Here is a 21,758-nt window from a genome sequence, read left to right as displayed (position 1 = left end):
ACGAAGCACTCAGTGCCCGCCGTAGGGAGTCTTCATTATTCTTGTCAAACAAGATGCAGCTGTCTAGAGAGTTCCACTTCTCTGGGGAGCTCTGGTTAGAACACCTTGTTCTTTGGTGTTCCAGGAGAGACAACTGAACCACAGAGCCTTATTTGTTTAGATTAGAGATGATGGTCCAACACCTAAGAGATCTGAAAGTCAAGTTTTAGAAATTTTGATCTTGAGGCAGGACAGGGTAGCAAGGGTTGATGAAGAAACATGCACACAGATATATTTAGGTGACCAAAATGACAGAAGGTAACAGATATCTCTGGTGGCCCCGAAATGCCTTCCCTCTCTTTCTTCTAAACAAAACTGAGATTATGATGAAAAACAAACAAATGCAAAAAAATACTTCAGTTTCCATTGTAACTCACAGCTAAATATGGCCATGTAATTGACCTTCTACTGATGGAATGTAAACGAGGGTTTATACTGGGTAAAGGATCCATTGCAATAAGCCCTTCCATGTTCCTGTCCTCAACAGTATTCATGTACTTGTCTCAGAGCCTGTGAGTGTCACTTTATATGAAACACAAGGACTTCGAAGGTGGGATTAAATAAAGGGTTACATTAAATAAAGGATTATATTGCATTATTAAGGGTCCCTGTCCTCACCTACTTTCTACTGTTATAATAAAACACCACAATTGGGTAAATTACAACAATAAAAGTTCTTGTGAATTACGGTTGCAAAGACTGAGAATTTCAAGAACATATCCTTCATGAGAAATCATTCCATGCTGGAAGGCGAAGAAGCAAGCAAGCACTCTAGGCATATGTCCACTCTTGCATAACTAAGGTTCTCTTCCAAGATAATGGATATGATCCCGTCACGAGGGTGGTGCTTCTGTAACAGAACCCTTTCTTAAATCATTTCCTGGTCTTGCTGTTGTCTCGATAACATTTATATTTCACCACAAGTTTGGAGAGGACATTCAAAGCATAGAAGACCCTAAATATTACCACATGTGTTCTTACAAGAGGAAACCTTAGCACAGCCAGGAGAGCCATGCAGCCATAGAGAATGTGTTCGCTCCACAAGGAAGGCTCACAGCATCAGCAATTGCAAGGGCTATGAAGCTAATTTTCTCCAGGAGCCTTGGGGGAGGGCATTAATCTTGCCTCAGCTCCAGTGAAACTGATGGCAGATTTTTAGTCTCTTGAAGTATGAAAAAATAAATCACTGTTGCTTTAACCCGGAGCCTTTGTGGCATTTGTCATAGTAGCTCTATGAAACAGCATTGTGGAAAAGGTAGGAAGGGAAACTTGGTTAAGCCACCAGATGACTGGGGAAGTGCCTTCATGGCCTTGAACTTCCTTCATGGAGCTTTTCAGCCTGAGAAAGCGATAAGCTGCTGGCTTCTCTCAGTCACAAAGATTTGCAGTTTCTGTTATAAGTAGCCAAACCTAAGAACAACCAGGAATTATGTCATTCACCCCTCTGTCTCCAAGCCAAAGTATAACTAAATCATACAGAACAAATAGATGCCTACCCTAGTAATAAAATTCAGTATCACTTTTTCCATACCGTCATAGGAAGTCGGTAGGTAGGGAAAGCTTTTCATATCGGCTTGGCACCACTTGCTTATTTCCATGACCGGACTCCAGATACATGGAAATACTATTTTTACTGCAAAAGGCTATACAAGTCAGAGAAATATTTTCAGTGGTGTGAAAATAAGCATGTTAGTATTCGTTATGTGTTTTACAGAAAATAGAAATCCGGAGAGTTCTTGAACCCATTGAAAAGTGATTGAAAATCATTCACTCTTTGATATCTTTTTTCTGATGATTGAGGATTATCTCATTGTCTATTCTGTTTGTTTACATGGGACTTGCTTTTATTTCAAACCCAAGGTTTACCATCTGGATTAAGTTACATGACCTCTCTAAGTTTCTGTGTCCTTGTCAGCGAAGCAAAGCCTTTTCATAGTGTCCCCGCAAGCGTGATGTGGCTACCAAGTTGTCTGCCACAGGCTAAGGGTTTGATCACTGGAAACTAATATTAGCTACAGCTATTCAGATGAAACTGGTGTCTAAATAAAAGGAACCAAAGAAATAGTCAGGTTTAAATTTTACACTCAAAGGCCAATAGGCCTTTAAGCATATTTGCTAGATATCCATATATCATATTTTATAAAGATTATTTTCTTTTTAAATTTTCAATTGACATGGGGAATTTATTTCTATAGGGGTTTATACTGTAACATATTTGTTTGGGAGGTAATTAATTAAATGAGCAATTGGGAGCAACCAAAGGGTTTTAGAAGTGGAGCTTTGAACAAGATGGAGAAGCAATTGCTCAGTAAGGAGGAAAAATGAGTGTGTGTGGAAGGGACTGCAGCATGACCTGCATGGCCTTCATCCCAGGGTTAGGCTTAGGAGAGTCCTGTGCAGGCAGCTGTAGGATTCTAAAGGTGTTTTCCCATCTCAGAACCCTGATGGTTCGCAGGCCCAGGCCTGTGAGCAGATTCTGGTGGATGTCAACAATTTAGTCAGAAGTTCAGAAAGACATTTAAATAGATCAAAGAAGGAGAGAAAACTACACAACAGAGTTTGAGCCTCCTAGTTATTATGCATTTGTGTTAATAGCTTGTCTCATTTAAGCCACACACAGTAACTCCTACCGCACCCTTCTGTATTATAAGAGGAATATGAAATAAATGACTCAACTAATATCAAATAATTATCATTTACATATTAAGTATTCTTTTCTCTTTTGGTTTTTTGAGACAGGGTTTCTCTGTGTAGCTCCTGATACTCACTCCTTGCTGGCCTCGAACGCATGGAGATCCAACTCCTTCTGCCTTCCAAGAGTTGGGATTAAAGAGGTATGTGGCACCACTGCCTGGCCATATTAAAGATTCTAATTAATGTGTATGTTACATCAAGTTCTGTGTGCCTTCCACTATATGATGTCAACAATAAACCATTCTAGCTACCATCCTTGCTTCCTGAAGCACTTTTTATCTTTGCAGGTAAAGGATGGTGTTTACATCCTGTTTGATCAGTTTTCAGAAGTATGAAGATAACTGTGAAACTTTCTCTCAATGGTGTCTGCTTCCCTGTGCTCTATCTACCTTCTCATGGACGTTTCTTGGGCTGGCAAGTTGGCTCAGAACATATAGGTGCTGGACATGCAAGCCTGTCAAGTGACCTTTGAGGGTTCGATCCCTGGAACCTGTCTAAAGATGAAAGGAAAGAACTAACTGCGCTGCTTAACCCCCTATGTGAGTGAATATAAACAAGGAAATAATGTCAAAGGATCTTTATAGATTTCTTCTCTCTACAAGTGACATTCTGAAGCAACAGTTTTGTAGAATAATGGTAATTGCCGAGTAGGTAGCAGGTTTTGATAAGGGTAAAAGTCAATTGGTAAGTTCTATGAAGATTAGAAATCATGTATCTTCAATTTGCCAAAGACGAATATTCCAGAATAAAGAGAAAACTTATACAGCGCAGAAGAAAATAAGCATGGTATGTCATTTCCAGTCACTCCATTCTGTGCAGGAAGAAAGTACAATAATTGAAGAAGCAGATGACTTATTGATTAGAAACATTGTTATTTAGTTTTGAGCTCTGGCTGTTTGTGGGCTCTGAGAAATATCTTTATATCCAAGGGATTTTTGTTGTGTTTTGTTTTGTTTGTTTGTTTTTGTCCATTTGTTTTGTTTTGTTTTTTCTCTGTGTAGCAGACCTAGCTGACCCGGAACTAGCTCTGTAGACCAGCTGGCCTCGACCAAGGAATGGTTTCATTTATTTAATTGTATAGTGTTCCCTAGTGTTATAGGAAGAAAGTGAAATGCTACCAATGTAAATAAGAGTCATCTCTAAACAGTGATGCTTAGAGACCGAGACTGTGGTAGTTTGAATGAGAATGGCCCCCATAGGCTCATATACATAAATGCGTGGTTCCCAGCTGGAACCATTTAGGAAGGGTTAGAAAGTGAGACCTTGTTGGAGGAGGTGTCACTGGAGGTGGATTTTCAAAAGTTCATGCTAGGTTCAATCTGTCATTCTCTGCTTGCTGCCAGGGGATGAGGACATAGAGTCTGAGCTAGTGCTCCAGCACCTTGCCTGCCTGCCTGCTTCCCACCATGATGATGTTGGACTAATCCTCTGAAACTGTAAGCAAGGCACCACCAGTTAAGTGCTTTCTTTGTAAAAGTTGCTTTGGTCATGGTGTCTCTTCATATCGATAGCAGTCTCCACCCAGGTTTATTGGAAGGAAGTGAGGGTTGGTTATTCCCCAAGTTCACAGCCTTGCAACAGGTGAATGAAGTAACAAGAACAGTCTAATAAGCAGTTGGTCTCATTAGGGAAGGGACTTGTCTCAGCTGGAGGTCTCTTCTTACTAACTTGTGTCCAGTGAGACAGAGAGATGCCATGTGATCTGAAGAAGGCAAATAAACAGACTGCTGTTGAAAAGAAGGGAAAGGAGAACTGTGCTCAGTCTGGGGAAAGGCTTGCACCCACAGCAGGCTGTGTAGTAGATGTCCCATGGGAACTACTTCTCTACATTAGAACGGGGTCACAAACATTGGATTGTTGCTAGGCTGGTGGCAGGCGGTGGTGTGTCCACTGCCAACATGTGTCTTTTTCCTTTGGTAATATGTTCAGAGTTAATAATGAAATAGATAAATGCCCTGTGTTTCTAGGTGCGGATTCAAATCAATAAACCTGTGATCCCCTTGAAAGACCCAGTTTCAGTAACATAAACATCTGTGAAAGGTGATACATATCTTACACTCCTTAAAATAATTTTTTAATAAATTCCAACAAAACACATTGGAACTATATTGTTATACTAAATAATGATTTTTTTTAAACTAAGGTCTATTTGACACAATTCAGTATTCATAATAATTTTTAGCTGGATAGTTTATACTTAATTAGACTTATTTTACTTGTTTTAGCTTCCTCTGCGTTATCTTACATGATGTCACCAAAGACTTTTTTTGTTTTTTTAATCCAGGCTAGAATTATAAAATGCTTCTGGTAATGGAAGCTATGGTGTCGCAAAATCAAATACAATAGCTGTAGAATTGTAAGCATGCACACTTTAATTCCATGTAATGAAATGAAGACGTGCTTTTAGATGCATTACTTGAAATAGATTTATATATTCAACAAAATTGCTTTTGTCTCTGATATGCAGTAAAGTTATGTGTATACTAAAGAATTAACTTACTTTATGATTTATGTTTGATTTATTCATGTATTGAAGTGCATCTCTTTTATACATCAGGGATGTCTAAAAATTACCTGGGTGAAAGGAGTTGTGAGCAACAGAGTCTTAAGAAGCCCTGGTCTAGAGTGTGGTAAGGCAATGATGATTGATCTTGTAATTGGAAGGTAATGATGATCGTTCATCTGATTCTAATCCCTTTTGCTTTGTTATTTACTACTCAAGGGGTGTTTTGGATTGGACATTTTGTTATGAGCTTCTCCTATGAATCGTTGGGTAGACCTCTGGCCTCTGCCTTCATACCAGTCACACTTGCAGTTGTGGCAACAGAAAACTGTCCTCAGAAGAAATGGCTCTTTGAGAAGAACTTTTGCTTTTAAAGGGATAAACTTTTGGAGACCAGAAATTTTTGAACTGATGACTTTGGCATATAACTGGCCAAAAGATACATAGACCAAGAATTGTATTTTAAATATACCTATTAGATACACAGAAACATGATGTAGAAATGTTAGAATATGTAAATACTCCAATCCTCAAGGTGTGTTAATATTAACAGAGTTCTTTGTGTTTTTAATGGAATAATCACATTCCCTTTGAAGGCACAGCTCTCCCATTTTTAAGGGAATCTGCACTATGGGTACAGATTAATAGGTGGAATGTAAGGAGGATCAAATAAGTTCCAGAAACATGTGTATTGAAGTTGTACATGATTAGCTGTTTTGACTCTTCTAAAAGATCTGGTTTTGCCCCAGTGTATGTTTATCAGAGAATTCAATGTGGAACAAAACCAAGTATATTTATACAAACACCAGATACAAACGTACATGTTTAGTATCAACTATAGCATGGTTCTTGAAGAACAGAAAAAGCAGTTAGTTGCAAATAATTCAATTTCTGAGACATCCTGGATCTTTAGGGGAAGGGAGTTGCTTACCTTGTATTTTTCCACGACTGATCTATGATCAGTCAAATAGAAATGTCAGAGGCTGTTGACAGAACAAGAATAATGAGCACGCATTTATGGTCTTTGTCAATAGCCCAGGAGATCAATTGCCCTCTTGACCAAGACCAAGTATTTCCTTCATTGAGTGAACTCTGAGAAAAGAGGTTTTCAACCACAATTTATATGCAGGTGTTGTGCTGGCCTTTTTGACACTTTTTCAATTGCCTTTCTCCAGGCAAAGGGGATTTGAAAGTCCACAAAGATCACTAAACTTGCTTTCTTCCAGTTAATGTTTACTAAGCAATGAACTGGCAGATGTGTTCACTCTAGTGGCCAGTAAACAGTTGGGAAATGATGGGGCAGGTATTTAGGATGTTTGTCAGTCAACAGTTAAACTACTCCATCTGTAGATTAGTCACATAAGAAATAACTTAAGCCATTGGATAATGTGTTTCTGTCATATCTGTAATGGTGTGTGAATGCTGGGTAACACTTAGTAAAATAAATGGTTGCTTTACTCTGGTAATATTTTTTTTTTTCAAGAATAGTACTAATTAATGTCAGAGCTCCAAAGTAGATATTTGAGCCTGTGAATTATTCTGTGTTTAACAGTTGGTTTTCTCATACCAACTAAAATGTTTTATGTATTCAGAATTTATTTTATGTCACTTAATTGTCAAAAACTAATCCTCACATTTTCATAAATGAATGTAATTATCTCAATTGAAAAACCAACAAAATTCAACTCTTCAGGCAATATATAAGAAAATGTTTCATTTATAAATATGATAAAATATTTCCCACTAATATTGTTTCTAAATGAAAATCAGAACAAAAGCACATTATAAATTTTTGCTTGTCAAGTTGAGAGAGATAAAAATCTTAAGATACATGATAGTGTTACTCCCAGGAAACAGAAACATTAAAGATTCACTGGGAAATAATCTGACATATGAAGAAAGGGTCTTTCAAAACTCCAAGTCTAAGACAAATAATTTTAAATCTGGGAATTTATCCAAAGAAAATCATCTTAAGTACAGAAAGGTCTCCTGTCAAAGGTGTTAATTGTCATATTATATAGAAATGAAGAGAAAAGAGAAAACAGTGTTGACCAATAAAAATAAATTTAAATAACTTATGGGTCTATCTACTCTAGAAATGTACATGTGGGCTTTAAATATGCTAAGTAGAACAATGAAAATTACCTTGTGTTATAATATTTAGCAAGAAAAATACCATGCAAATTTAAACTGAATTATACACTGAAATAGTATAAACCAATGCTTAGGAAAAGACGAAGCCATGGAAAAGTAGTGTTTACTGCATTTCTATAGTAAGATGAGTAATTTTAAGCCAAATTTTCTAAAAATTGCATGTTTGCTGCTATTCTTCTATATACTGTAAATAAAAGAATTTTACTTCTAAAGATGTGCACATTTAAAACTGGTTATTCTGTAGCACTAATCTTCATGTATCTAAATTTTAGAGTAACAGTGTTTTTCTTTCAAATGTGAAACTTCACAATGTCTATGAAATGACTATCGCTAATATCTCCTGGGTAAACTGGGAGGAAGATAGAAGGAACAGAACAGGGGATGGGAACATGACAGATCAAGAAGACTCAGTTCTGGGAGGTCTGGAAAGGGAGAGCAATGAAAGGGATATCTTGATAGAGGAAGCCATTAATTGGGTTAGGGAGAAACCTATTGCCAGAGAAATTCTCAGGAATCAAGGATGACCCCAGCTAAGACTTTTAGCAGTAGTGAAGAGGGTGTCTGAACAGACCTTCCCCTTTAATCAGATTAATGACTGTCCTCATTGTCATCATAGAATCTACATCCAGTAACTGATGGAAGCAGATACAGTGACCCACATCTGATCACTGGGCTGGGCTCCTGGAGTTCAGTTGAAGAGAGGGAGGAGGAATCATATGAACAAGAGTGGCCAAGAGCATGATGGGAAACCACAGAGACAGCTGACATTGTTGTGGTTCCTATATTAGTCGGTATGGAGGTTCTATTAAATGAATGAATGAATGAATGAGAATAAATAAATAAATAAATGACCCAACTATAATACCCTTTGGGATAAATCCAAAGGACTCTAAGTCAAAGTACCAAAGATATACTTTTTATATACATGTTTATTGTTGCAGTCTTCATAATAGCTAGGAAACTGAGTCAGCGTAGATGTACCAATAGATGAATGGGTAACGAAAATGTGGTATGAACACAACAGAAATTTTAGTAATAAAGAAAAATGGAATTATGGCATTTTCAGGCAAAAAGGATAGAAATCATCATGCTAAGAGAAATAAGCCAGACACAGGAAGACAAATAGGACATCTTCCCTCTCTTATGTAGAATCTAGACTTAAGGAAGAAGTCTTAAAGTGGGTAAAGAAAGAGTAATAGAATACATGTGACACAAAAACACAGAAGGGGTAGTATTTGAAGGGGAATAGGGCCAGCAATAGGGTAGATGGCATTAAGAAGGACAATGAGGGGAAGGGATTAATGAAAATAAGTCATAATGACATGTGTTTTAAACCTTAAAACAAAATCCATTACTTTTTATGCTAGCATAAAATTAATTATAAAAATCCTAAATACACTTAATTTTTTAATTTTATAGATCTTATTATTAAAAACTTAGAAATAAAAGATATCACACACCAAAATTAACCAGATCCAAAATCTCTACATCTCAGTGAACTATCTCATCTGAACAGTCATTCACACACACACACACACACACACACACACTAAGCAACCTTTTTATCTTCTGCCCTACAATCCTAATTCACAAGCGTGTTCCTGGGTTATGATATAAATCTCCACATGGATTTATTTTCTGGCAGTTTGCAGCTGTGTCAAATGCTCTCTGATCAGCATTCTGAGACTGTCCAGAGAAAGAATCTCTAATTGTCATCCTGGATTTGTACAAGAGCATGCCTGCCAGCCCATCCATGTATTTCATTTCCATATTTATGTTCCAGAACGCACTATCTATTTTCCAAATTCTAAACTTACTCTTTCATGCCCGGGCAATGTTCCCAGTAAATTATTTATTATGTTGCCCTCATAGAGTGTTTGCAGAGTATTTTCTTATCTTTACCCCATTTGTCTTATTTTTGTGGCTGGGTGGATTCTACAGATAGATAAGGAAAGCAATGTGATTTAAAGGATGTTAATCGCTTCCTTGCATAACACTTCCCTTACTGCCTGATGCTAGGCTTGTGTTTTAATTAGTCTGTCAGATTCCTGAGCTCTGCTCCATCTCCTCAACTTCTCCTCTAGGCCTAGGAAATCTAGTTAGCGTGCATCTTACTCCAGGTTAGCATGCGTCTTAGATTGCATCACCATCACCTGTTCGCCTGGTTAAACCAAGGATTTCTGGGTCACCCCAGGCATGCTGATTCAAAAGGTCTTGAATAGGGTCATAGCATTGCCATTCTGTCAAGCTCACAGGCTATTAGAATCTGCAGATCTGGTGGTGAGATTCAGCATCAGTTACTGAGTGTGTTAGCTATTTTTTCTATTGCTGTAGCAAAGCACTGTAACCAAGAAAATTCATAAAAGAAAAATTTAATTTTATTTACAGTTTCAGAGTGTTTGAGCCTGTGATAGCAGAGGAAAGGCATGGAGGAAGAAACAGCCGAGGGCTCACATCTTGGCCAACAACCTGGAAACAGAGAGCACACTGGAAATGACTTAAGTCTCCAAACTCCAAAGTCCACACCAGCGACAACTTCCCCTAACAAGACCACAGCTTCCAGCAGCTTCCAGTCATAATGGGAGATGTCATTCGGTATATGTTTCTCTTATTAGTTAATGAATAAAGCACTGTTGGCCAATAGGAAAGCAAGATAGGCGGGACTAGGAGACAAGGAGGAGAGAGGAAGGAATAGGGAGGAGATCCCAGATGGAGGATGGAGAGAGAAGAACGCCTGTCCCTCCCTTCAGTAAGATGAGACCACGTGGAAGTACTTAGATCAACAGAAATGGGTTAATAATTAAGATAGAGCTAGCCAATAAGAAACTAGTAACTGGCCAACAGCTTTATATTTAATCCAGCATCTCTGTGTTATTTGGGGCTGGCGAGGCAGTGGGACCAGACCTGCTGCGGAAAAAAACTACTCATAACACAGTCGTTCACAAACAATTCCACCATCTGAGGACTAAGTATTCAAACGTGTGAGCCTACAGAGGCAATTCTCCTTCAAATCAGTATGTTTCACTCCCTGACCTCCATAGGCTCTTGGACATATCCGTGAAAAATGTATTTGGTCCAAGCTTAAAGGTCTCCATAGTCTTTCACAGTCTCAACTTTGTTTCAAAACTGTGTGCAAACGTGTGTTTCTTCCTCTATCTGTATGTGTTTCTTAGACTTCCTCTGGCTCTTCTTTTTTGTCTTATTTTGGTTTGGTTTTTTAGCTTATCTATTGTATTGTTATTATCATGATTATTTTGGGTGAATGTTTATGCTCGGAGAGAGAGAGAGAGAGAGAGAGAGAGAGAGAGAGAGAGAGAGAGAGAGAGAGAGAAGATGTGTGTGTAGGTGGGTGGGGAGGTAGGGAGGATCTGGGAGGAGTTGGGAGAGGGGAAATCTAATCAGAATATATTCAGTGCAATCTCTTACTGTAACACTCTATAACAATAAAAACAAACCCAGATTACATACTTCTAGCATAAAATAGTATAGGGTACAAATTATCATTTTCAAAGAGAGGAACTGGGGCATTAGTGGGGAAATCCTGTAAGCAGGATTAGAACCCAGCAGGGAAAACTGTAGCTCCATGTCTGACATTCCCCAGTTGGTGCAACTATTTGGGAAGGGCTCAGAACCATAGCCTTGTTAGAGGAGCTGCTTCACTGTAGCTGGCCTTTGAGGCTTTGAAAGACTTGGACCCTTCCCAGTGTGCCCTCTGCTTCCAAACGTACACTATCAGATGTTTTGGCCATCATACCTTTGCCCCACCATCATGCACTCTAATCCTGTGAAACTGAAGTGCATCTAAACACTTTCCATTTTAAGTTTCCTTTGGTCAGAGCAATAGACCAATAACTAAAGCAGAAATTGGTACTGGGAGTGGCGCTATTGCTGTGCCAAGCCTGACCGTGATGTCTTTCAGAGTATGTGGAAGATGTGGGATCTTGGTGTAGGAAAGCAGCTGAACACTGTTAGCAAGGCTCCGTGAGCTCTCCCGATAGAAGCATGGAAGTAAGTCACTCACAGTGAGAGAGGCCAGCTCGAGAGGTTTTGGAGGGGAACAATATTAGCACCTGTGCCTGAGAACCACTGATGTTGTGACCATCAGTACTGTCACCCCGTCGTCCTTCCTCAACCATCTGGTTAAGTAGCAGTCAGCGTTCTATGAACATGACTTTTCCCCCGTAACTGTTGTTGAGTGGGCAAGAATCAGGCATTGACTCACCTGCCTCACCGAGGATGTAGAGGTGTGAGATCACCTGCTCCTGTTGGTTCCATGCATGTTGACATCTAAAGCCATGGTGCCAAATTCCTGCTCTCTGGCTCCTGCATGGACACCCACAGTGCATTGTTAGTCAGCCTGTTACAGATGAGCACAGTCATGCTTTAACAAACCACAGACTTCCCCTCCCAGAATTCTGTGCAGCTTAGGCTTGCTTGCTTGAGTCATTCTTGGAAAGCATCTAAAAAGACAGTATGTGAAATATGCCCTCCAATGAAGAACCTTCCATCACCCCAGACGCAAATGGTCAATGGGGTGTTCTAGGAATATTTCTCTTCGGAGAGGAAAATGGCTGATTCAGTACTGTGCTTGCTGTGCAAGCGTGAGGACCCAGGTTCAAAGTTCAATCCTCAACATGAATGTTAAAAACAAATAATGGGAGATGTCATTCTGTAAACATGTTTCTCTTATTGGTTAATGAATAAAGCACTGTTGACCAATAGGAAGGCAAGATAGGTGGGACTAGGAGACAAGGAGGAGAGAGGAAGGAGGAGATTCAAGATGTAGGAACAACAGGGTAGTATGCCAGGCTCTCTCTCTGGTAAGATGAGGCCACGTAGAAATACTTAGATTAATAGAAATGAGTTAATATTTAAGACAGAGCTAGCCAATAAGAAATGCAAGTAACAGGTCAACAGCATTTTATCTAATACAGCATCTCTGTGTGTAATTTGGGGCTGGTGCAGTTCTAGGACCAGGTCGGCGGAAAAACATATTCTTACAAACAAAAACCAACCAAACAAACAAAAACAAAACAAAATAAAAAACAACAACAACAACAAAAAACAACAACAACAAAAAACTGGCGACAGTGACATGTGCTTTCAATTCCAGGGTTGAGGAGGTGGGGACTGGTACGTCTCTGAAACTTAGTGTCCAGACAGCCTGGTTGGCCTGGCAAGTGGGGTTACCTGGGTGAGCAATGTCCTCGGGCAGGCTCATGTGCTTGACTCCTTAGTTCTGGGTTGGTGTTGCTGCTTGCGGAGGTTTAGGATGTTACTCCAGCTGGGCTTTGTGAATTTACAAATGTAGCCACTTCTGTTCTCGATCTCTCCCTGCTCCCTGCTTGTTAAAGATGTAAGCTCTCAGACTGCTACCCCAGCTGTAAGCCTACCGCTTGCAGCCACGCCTTCCTGCCATGAGGGACTCATCCTTTTGAAACCATAAACCCAAAGAAACTCTTCCTTTTATAAGTTTACAGTAGCAGAAAAGCGACTTAAAAAGCAAGCGTTTGTGCCACTGAGACCCTTTCTCAATAAACTAGGCAGAAGCTGACAGAGAAACAACATCCATAGTTGACTTCTGGCCTCCATAAAACTGTACCCCCCTACACACACACACACACACACACACACACATTCACACGCACGTGCACACATGCACAAACACACATACACACACAGAGCAAGAACTTAAGGTTGACTGCTTTTCTACGATCATTACCGCATCACTCACTTGCTTAGAATATCTTCTTGTGCTTTATTTACCACCACGTCCTGAGAAACCTTGACAATGAGCCAAAGATCTTCAGTTTCTTCCTTCCAGAAGAAACAAGTAATTCTAGGAAATGAAGTTCCCTGCTGTGGCCCTGAACTTCCGAAAGCAGCACATGGGTGCCTAAAAGCACTCACACAGGGCCCTAAGATTGTAGGGAAGATTGTAGGAGCTGGCGTCTTTTATCAAAAAAGCTACATGCTTCTGGGAAAGCCCTGCAAGGCTGTGGGCTTGTCTCCTCTGTTCGTTCTTCCCATAGCCCCTCTGGCTACACCCCAGGAGAAAGAGTCTATAATGTGTGTGATGCTAGGAACTGAAAGTCTATGCACCTCTGTTTTCCTCCAAGAAAGGAGTGTCTACTGCTTCAGGAAGTTTGAAAGCGCGGCTTGTCTATAGCACGTCAGAACACTTACCAGGCACGGACTGGCAAAATGGCCAGAGGGTAAAACACTTGCCACATAGTCCTGAAAATCTGAGATTCATCCCTGGGACCCGCATTAAGGTGGAAGTCAAAAACTGTGTCCTCAAAGTTGTCCTCTGACCTTGGCATTCACACACCTACACATACACATCATAGACTCAAATAACAATAATAACGAAAATTTATAAAAGGGAGAAAACTTATCAGGCAGGACCCAAATAGTCATGAATGGCTATTAATTACCCTTCAAGATTTAAATAAACTGTTATCTCTTCTGTGATGGTGTCCCTTACCCTAAGCCTCTTCCCCAATGCGGAATGCCTCAGCTCATTTTGTTACTTTACAGATTTGTATCTATATATCTATGTTCCTTCTAAATTTGAGTTCCACAAAGATGATAGGCTCAGTCACCTTTCTTCTGTGAAGTGCCCAGTACAGCACCTGCTCCAAAGTGCTCGCTGTTGAATGACAAGCTGAGTAGATGGAGAGCGGTTGGGAAGCAAGTAGCCTGGGCCCTGAGGGACACACTGGCCGGAGTGCACAAAGACTGCTTTGCCTGGGTCAGGAGGTGGGTTTTGACCTGAGGGGAGAAATGAGATGAGCAAATCTGTGGAGAGGCCACGTGATGGGACTGTGTTAAGACATTCACACTGAGTTTTATACGGCGTCAGAATCAGCTAGAAGAACTGAAACAGAAGCATGACGTGTGATCAAGCATTATTTACACGCTTGATTTTCATAACTGGAGAATTCTGCCCACAGTCAATGCCTTGCAACGCGTTTAGCAGAAGATCCCCTGAAGCTGCAAGTCTTGCAGAGCTGAAAGCTGGGCTTCTGCTGTCTGAGTTATGGAGCCCTTGAACATGGCAGTACATCAATTTAGATTCAGGTAGGCAATGGAGTTTATCACGAATGTAGACTGTTATTAAACAGTGTTTTATCAGAAGCATTCAAGGGAGGCTTATTTAAAATGCATTTTCCCCCAGTTAGTTACTTTTCTTCAATTTCCAATTGTGATTTATTTATTTATTTAGAAAGGTCTTATACAGTTCAGACTAGCATCAAAAACTCAGTATGCAGTCAAAAATGACACTGAATTTGGGGTCCTCCTTGCTCCTACTCTGATCACTGTGTCAACATACTGAATTTTATGTTTTGCTGGAGTCTAACCAAAAGTAATACGGGCAGTTTAAATATGATCAATCTTTAACATCATGTTTATTCCTCAAAATAAATATGTTCAAGAAATATTGACCAAAGCAATGTTAATTCAAGTAACAAAAGGATTATTTTATTACCAAAACATATTTTGCAATCTGAAAGTATTCTCTAGAACTCTAAGATGAACAAAGTTTCTGAAATTGGCCAATATTTTAAGAAAGAAATTAAATAGTGAGGAAATCAAAGTTTTGGAACCTTTTCGTATAGGATCCTTTTTTTTTTTTTTTTTTTTTTTTTTTTTTGCAATGTTGAATAGAAACTCTTACCCTCTCTGGTTTGAAGAATCTGTGTCCTTCAACCTTGGCATCAGATGGTTTTAGTTTATGTAGTGTATATGTTCCTGGAAAGTTTCAAATTTACCATTTTTAATAGTATCTTTTAATTTTTTTAAATTGTGTGTGGGACCTTGGAAATAAAATCACCAATAAATTCCTTATGACATGAACAATTCTCCTTGTTACGTGTTTTATCAGTCAGCAATACTGGAGTTCTTTTTGTGGAGTGGGATATAATGGTCACAGAAACGAACTTTGCTTTCCTTAACGTTAGAAACAAGGTTACAAGATGCTGCTCTCAAATACCATATGTCTTCCTTTCCATTGTTAAGAGTGATTTCTAAAGATCTAACACGAGAGATCCACACTGGCTGGATTTGGGGGTAATTGGATTTTCTTTTCTCTTCACAAAAATTATGCATGCATGGAAAGATCGGTAAGAAAGAACGTCAACCCATGCCTACTAATTACCATCAGCTAGTGCCTGGCTTTTGAAATCTTATTTAAGAAGAAAAAAAAAAAAAATGAAATAAAACCACAGGCTTGGCTGATAGAAAACTGTATAATGTTTAAGCAACGATGGGGGAAGCAGGGTCTTAAAGCAGACTAGACTTTGGACAAAACCCAGCCAATGTTTCTCATCCGTGTTTATTTTGTTACTTGACATGATTCAACTCATTAAGGATTTCAAAGGTCCAAGGGAAAGTACTTTTGCTTTGCCAAGGCATCCTTAGTTAGAATTCCATTATCTCCCATGATCCGAGACAGGGATTTCCTCCTACTCAGTTCTGAGTAATTATGTGTAAGCAAACCCTTGGTGTTCTCCTGGGGTGACTGTATGGAGCTCGTGGTTCACCATGAATCATTCATGTGGTGGAATCTTCAATGAGAGGGTATGGGAGGCTGACGTTGATTTGCAGTGTTTAGATGAAGAATGGCTTCTCCATTCTTTTCATTTGCTTCATCAGACTTGATGCTTATCCCAGTTAACCATACCCTCTCCTAAAATGATTACAAGAAAGGAAGAGAAACAAGCATATTCAATTAAGCCTCCCTGCCCTAGCAAGTCTAATTTAGACCGTGCCTTGGGAAACACTGCGTCTTCTTTACAAAAATAGGGAATGGCTGTTCTTGATATGTGACTCCTCTCCCTCTTCCCACTTCTAGCTCCTGCTCTCTGTCCAACCTTCCTCTGTCCTCCCCATCTTCTCCCCTTGCATTTACATCCTAACCCTCTCCTTTCTGTCTTCAACTTCTGCCCTAACTAGCGAGGCAAAATGACTCTCGGTTAGGAAGAACAGTCTCTGCCAATATTTGCAACCTGATAGTTTAGCTCCGTTCATTTTGAAAGTTAGTCCTGATGGGTAACTTCCGTTACTTCTACCTTGCTTTCTCCCCACTCACTGTCTGACCCTTCTAAGTTCCAAGGCCTCTTTAGTACAGAACTGATTTGTGATGTTTTCCCATCTGTCCGAATCATTTAAGAAACAGCAAGCCAACACCTCCACCTCATTTCAAGCCAAAGGCAAGTGCAGGGATCCAAACAACTTTTTCTTGTCTCCGTCCTCCTTCGCACAGGCAAGTTATTTCTGGGCAGATGGCTCAGTCTCTGTTATGTCTTACTGCCCACCCCAAAGGCCATTCAACAGCCATGGTAGCCTGAATACCATCACATCTCATATGCCCTGCTTTCAGAAACTGGGACTTGTTCTCCAGGTTATCAGCCATTCTATGGATAGCTCTTTACTCACCTTGGTCGGATTTCTTAGTCACCAGAAATATAATGAATTATTTCCATTGTTTAACTCACCCAGTCAATTGTGTTTGTCATGGCAGCTAATTAAAGTACTTGGATAGTTCCCACTGAATCAAAGCCAATGATATTCTAGAGCATCCAATGTTGGTATTTTTCTGCTGCTGTTTGACATCTCTCCTGTCATCTGTCATGTTGGAGACATTTGTCTTTCTTCTCTTGGAACGTCCTCCGCTTTTCCTTCTGAAGGTTTTTGCACTTGATGTTTGCGTTGCTTACGATGACATCCCATGAACTGCCTCATGGTCAGTGTTCATTTTCCCAGTGATAACCCAAATGATTCCATGTCACAGATGCCGTCTGATGCTTAGCAGCTTCTAGCTATTTTCCATCTCATTAGTCAATGTTTTGTCGCTATCTGAACTTACCATGTTTAGTTATTTGTTTTCTACTCCCCCCCCCCACTCTTTGCCAGAGCAGTGGCTTCCTGAGGAAAGAGATCTTTTCTTTGTACTATCCTTTCCTCCAGCACTTAGGACAGGACTTGGTAAATAAATACTTCTTGAATGAAGGAATGGAAACAAAAGTGGAAATTGTTGGAATTAAGTGAATGAAATGAGAAAACTAACAGCATATTTTTTTTTCAGAAGACATTAGAGAGGAAGGAAACGTTAAAGGGGGAAGGGTGAGATGGAAGAGAACTCTGTGGTAGTGTTAGTAGGTCTGAGTCACGTACCTTTTGCAAATGCTCTGTTCTCTGTCATGGGATTTCAGAGTGGCTCAGGGATACTCTGAAGCTTCTCAGCCTCTCATCATGGCTCAGGAATATGAGCGCATGAATTTCTAGACATTGGCTTGTGACAGCCTTCTTTTGCAACAGAGCACATGTCATTTGGCTTCCATCTGTGACATACACATTTGACCCTTCTCCATTGCATCAAACTCTCTCTTGAGATGCACAGACTCTGGAGAGCCTAGTTGTTGCTGGGTTAGCCTCAATAATTTTTAAATTAGGTGAAGTTGTGAAGGAAAAAATTACCAAAGCTCATCATAAGCATCTGCCCTCTTGTACTTTGCAGATGGTGGGACCCTTCCTCAGCATTGGCAGGGGTATGTGAGGTGGGCACAGGTTCCAAGACAGTGTGGCCTTCACAGTGAGACTTGACACACACACACACAAAAAAAATCAAACAAACAACAAATTTAAAAAATCAAACAAAAAAATCTACAACAGCCTTCCAAGGAACCACTTCAAATACACTGACATTATTAGGGCTTAACTTAGTCACACTTAAAAGAGCATTATTTAAATAGTTCAGAATTCACATTTGCCTATAGTTTCCAGACAGAAAATAAATTATTGTCCAACTCTGTGGATACAGGGGCTTTAAAATAGACCCAAGTGCCAAATACAATTGTTGTGTTGGATTAGTCCAAAGGATAAAGAAATGTACTGGACCAGTTGCTCTTGTGCACATCAAATACACAGCCCGTGGGACTCCAGGAAGTCATTCACCCTCAACCTGCTACATTGCCCTGTAATAATGATATACTTTTCCAATGTGCCTACTAAAAGTTCACCTTAGAAATGTTTTACTTGGAAAGAAATATTGTATCTGAATTGCCCAAGAAATTGAAATCATGATGTCCTGAGAAATCTGACATGTGCAAAGTCTGTGAAAAGTGAACCACAACTTTAACAATCTTTATCCAGAATCTTCTGACTGTGCAGAACTGTGGCATCCTGCAGCCTGTCCACAGGAGGAGTGAATCTGTGGTTCCGTGGCATCCTGCAGCCTGTCCACAGGAGGAATAAATAAATCTGTGGAACTGTGGTATCCTGCAGCCTGTCCACAGGAGGAATAAATCTGTGGTTCCGTGGCATCCTAGTACACAGAATGAGTGAAGAGATTTCTCTAGTCTTGCCTATCAGCCGTCTCATCACATCTTTTCTGTTTGGCTGAAGTCTTTTCTACCAGACTCAAGCTGTTCTGTCCTGCCCAGTGACGTGAGCTTAAATGCTAGTGAAAGTTTTCTATCTGTCCTTTTCTTGTATTTGTGAGATGGGGGCTGCTATGAGTGGTTGTACCAAGGAAAAGCGCTGAGTTGAGAGAAAACCTGCTTTTAAATGATCCTTAGAATCCAGCCTGTTGGAATCATGAAAGCAGTCCTACTAAGTAAGATAGACAAGCCTGCCTCCAGCTACTGGAGGTGAGCAAAAAGGGATGGCTTTGTTACTGGAAACTGGTGTTTATGCTGGACATTCTTAGTGTTTGAATTGGGTGATGAGGGGACAAGTGCATCTGAGCATCTGAACCTTGGGAAACGCCTTACAGATATTAAGTCTTGTACCTCTACTTAAGGCCATTTCATCTGTATTGTAAGAAGACTGCTAGAATTTTGCAATGCATTACGAGAATTTCCCTTTAAGTTTCATAAATATTCTAAGAATACTATTCAGCTCCAGGAGAAGTCCCGCCAATTAATCCCTTCCCACCATCAAAGACTTCTATCTTCTATCTTTCATGTTCAGTTATTTTCGAAAGCAGTTTAGGTGTAGAACTTGCCAGGAAAGCATACTTTACTATTCTTTCCTTGTGTAAACAGAGCCATCTCTAATTAAAACAAACAAACAAACAAACAAACAAAAAACCTCCCTCCCTTCACAAGGTCAAACAGGCTGAGGTGAACCCATCTGACTTACCAAATAGATTTCATTTCAGGCTCACATTGGCCAGGGTGTGTTAATTCAGATTAGCTAAGAGTTATGAACATGACTCAACTCCAGATAAATGAGACACCCTTCCTAAAGTCAAGCAAGCTCATCTTTGAAAGGTCTGTCTCTCTAACTTCCCCCTCCCTCCTCTCCTTGCCAGATTGCCTGACAGTGAGCTGTGCTCAGGGGTGGCCAGCAGGGACAGCGCCAGCTCATTAGCTTGCAGGAGGTGCCTCTCTCCGCATCCCCGTGGAGGGTGCACTCGAGGTTTGAGCGTGGGGTGGAAATGGAGGCGTTTCCGTGCTATTTTGGTTTATTCTACTGACTGGCTGCTCAGCTGTTCATGAGTCACCCTAACCTCAAAATCTGTCATTAGAACAGAATAATGACACCTATTTTCTGAGCCTGCCTGAATTGCATGAAGCATTATTCATCTTTCTGAAATCCATGTGAGAATTAGTCAAGGTTAGATGTAAGGAAAAATTTAAGGCAACTGCTATTAACTCATGATTCGTGTTTCTCTTTTAGACTTTGAGAATTCTCTGTATTGAGAAGTCAAGAATGGAAAGAGAGCTTAGGGTGAAATCTGACCTGTTTGTTTGACAAGATGGTGCAAGAAGATGTATAAATACATAAGTGTATGTTTAATACCTTAGAACTTCCTCACTCTTTTTTCTCAAGATACAACACCACGCTCTACTGTCATCACACTTAATTCTGAATGGACAGGCTGGGGGAGTGCAGCCACTCTTCTCCAGTTCTGGTCTTTGTTCCGCTTTCCAAGACATGTGACCATACACCCAGGTTAGCACAGTGAGACCTCTGTGAGCTACGGTGCAGCCATGAGGTAAGGAGCTGCCGTTGGACTGTGGGTATGACAGTCAGGGGCGGGTCAGTAAGGGGAGCTTTGAGTGGGATTGAGTAAGAAGGTGCTGGAACGTTCCAGGCCTCTGCAGAGACTGAAGATGCGTGGGCCATTCTCCTTTGGCTTTTAGGATAGGGTCTCATGGTGTATCCCTTGAGTCATGTCAATCCTCCTGCCCCAGCTTCAGAACTTATTTATTCAAATAATCACTTTTCTTGAGTAGCCTGGTGCTGATTTGGACACTAGGGATGTTACTGCGACAGAAATCACTTGCCAAAGGAGAACACCCATTAGAAAGAAGATGCTGTGGAATATGGGAACAATGCCTCTACCTTGGTATTAGGAGCTTTTCTTTCAAACATCACACATAGATGGTTGCCAATGCAGCCATTAGGACCTTTAGCTTAATAAGGAGGAAAAAGATCACCTCGATCTTAAATATGTTTTCTTTCTACAGCATGTCTTACCTTACCTTAGTTGGTCATTTTCATTTGTGGGCTTAGTTTATTGTCATTGCTATGTGTGCATATTTAGAAAGGACATCATTAGAGGGTGTGGAAACCATTTTGTCTACAGTTGATGTGTTTACAAATTGAGGCAGTTAGCATTATACAAAACATGCTGTGTTTTGTTAGGTGGTCATGTGCAAATGTCTAAGTAATAATTCATCTACCATTCAACTTCTTAATTTCAGTATCCAACTTTGTTACATAAGCAGGTGTGTGTGTATAGCAAGCATAAATAGAATATATGTATATATTCTTTACCATATTGAGTTTCTTATACAGATTGTTGCATAATGACCCTTTCTACTGGGAGGATTTTACAGACTCCTTGTTTCTGCCTGCTCCAGCCATTCACTGTTTCTGTCACATTAGTCTATCTTTATTACTGCTTCTCACAGGGACACTTCTTCAGTCAGAAAAGTCTTTGCGTCAAGCCCTTGCAAATAACAAAAAATGAAAGGGGACCAAACACCTGCCCTTTGTTTTCCCATCCAAGGTCCAAGAGAGGAGACTCTCAAGAACTGGCCTTCTCCTGCCTGGGCAGGACTCGGTTATACAGCTCCTCCCATGCCCACACTAGCAGAAACGGAAGTGTATCCCTGAACTTGTGCTCAGCACCAACCCAGCTCTGTCACTAGAGTCCCCAACTCATAGCCTTGGTCCATGATTTGGATGCGAACATCTATCCCAGACCTTGCTTCCCTAGGCAGCCAGCATAGTCACTGGCCTCCATCACCCAACTTTGTCACATGGGGCAACAACCTTTTCTCTTGGTGCTATGTTTTGTCTTCCAGAGATGCATTGAGAGAAAAGTAGAATTCTGAAGACTATTATCACA

The sequence above is a fragment of the Phodopus roborovskii genome, unplaced genomic scaffold, assembly GCF_943737965.1.
Source record: "Phodopus roborovskii unplaced genomic scaffold, PHOROB, whole genome shotgun sequence".
NCBI lineage: Eukaryota > Metazoa > Chordata > Mammalia > Rodentia > Cricetidae > Phodopus > Phodopus roborovskii.
This window is presented reverse-complemented; position numbering follows the sequence as displayed.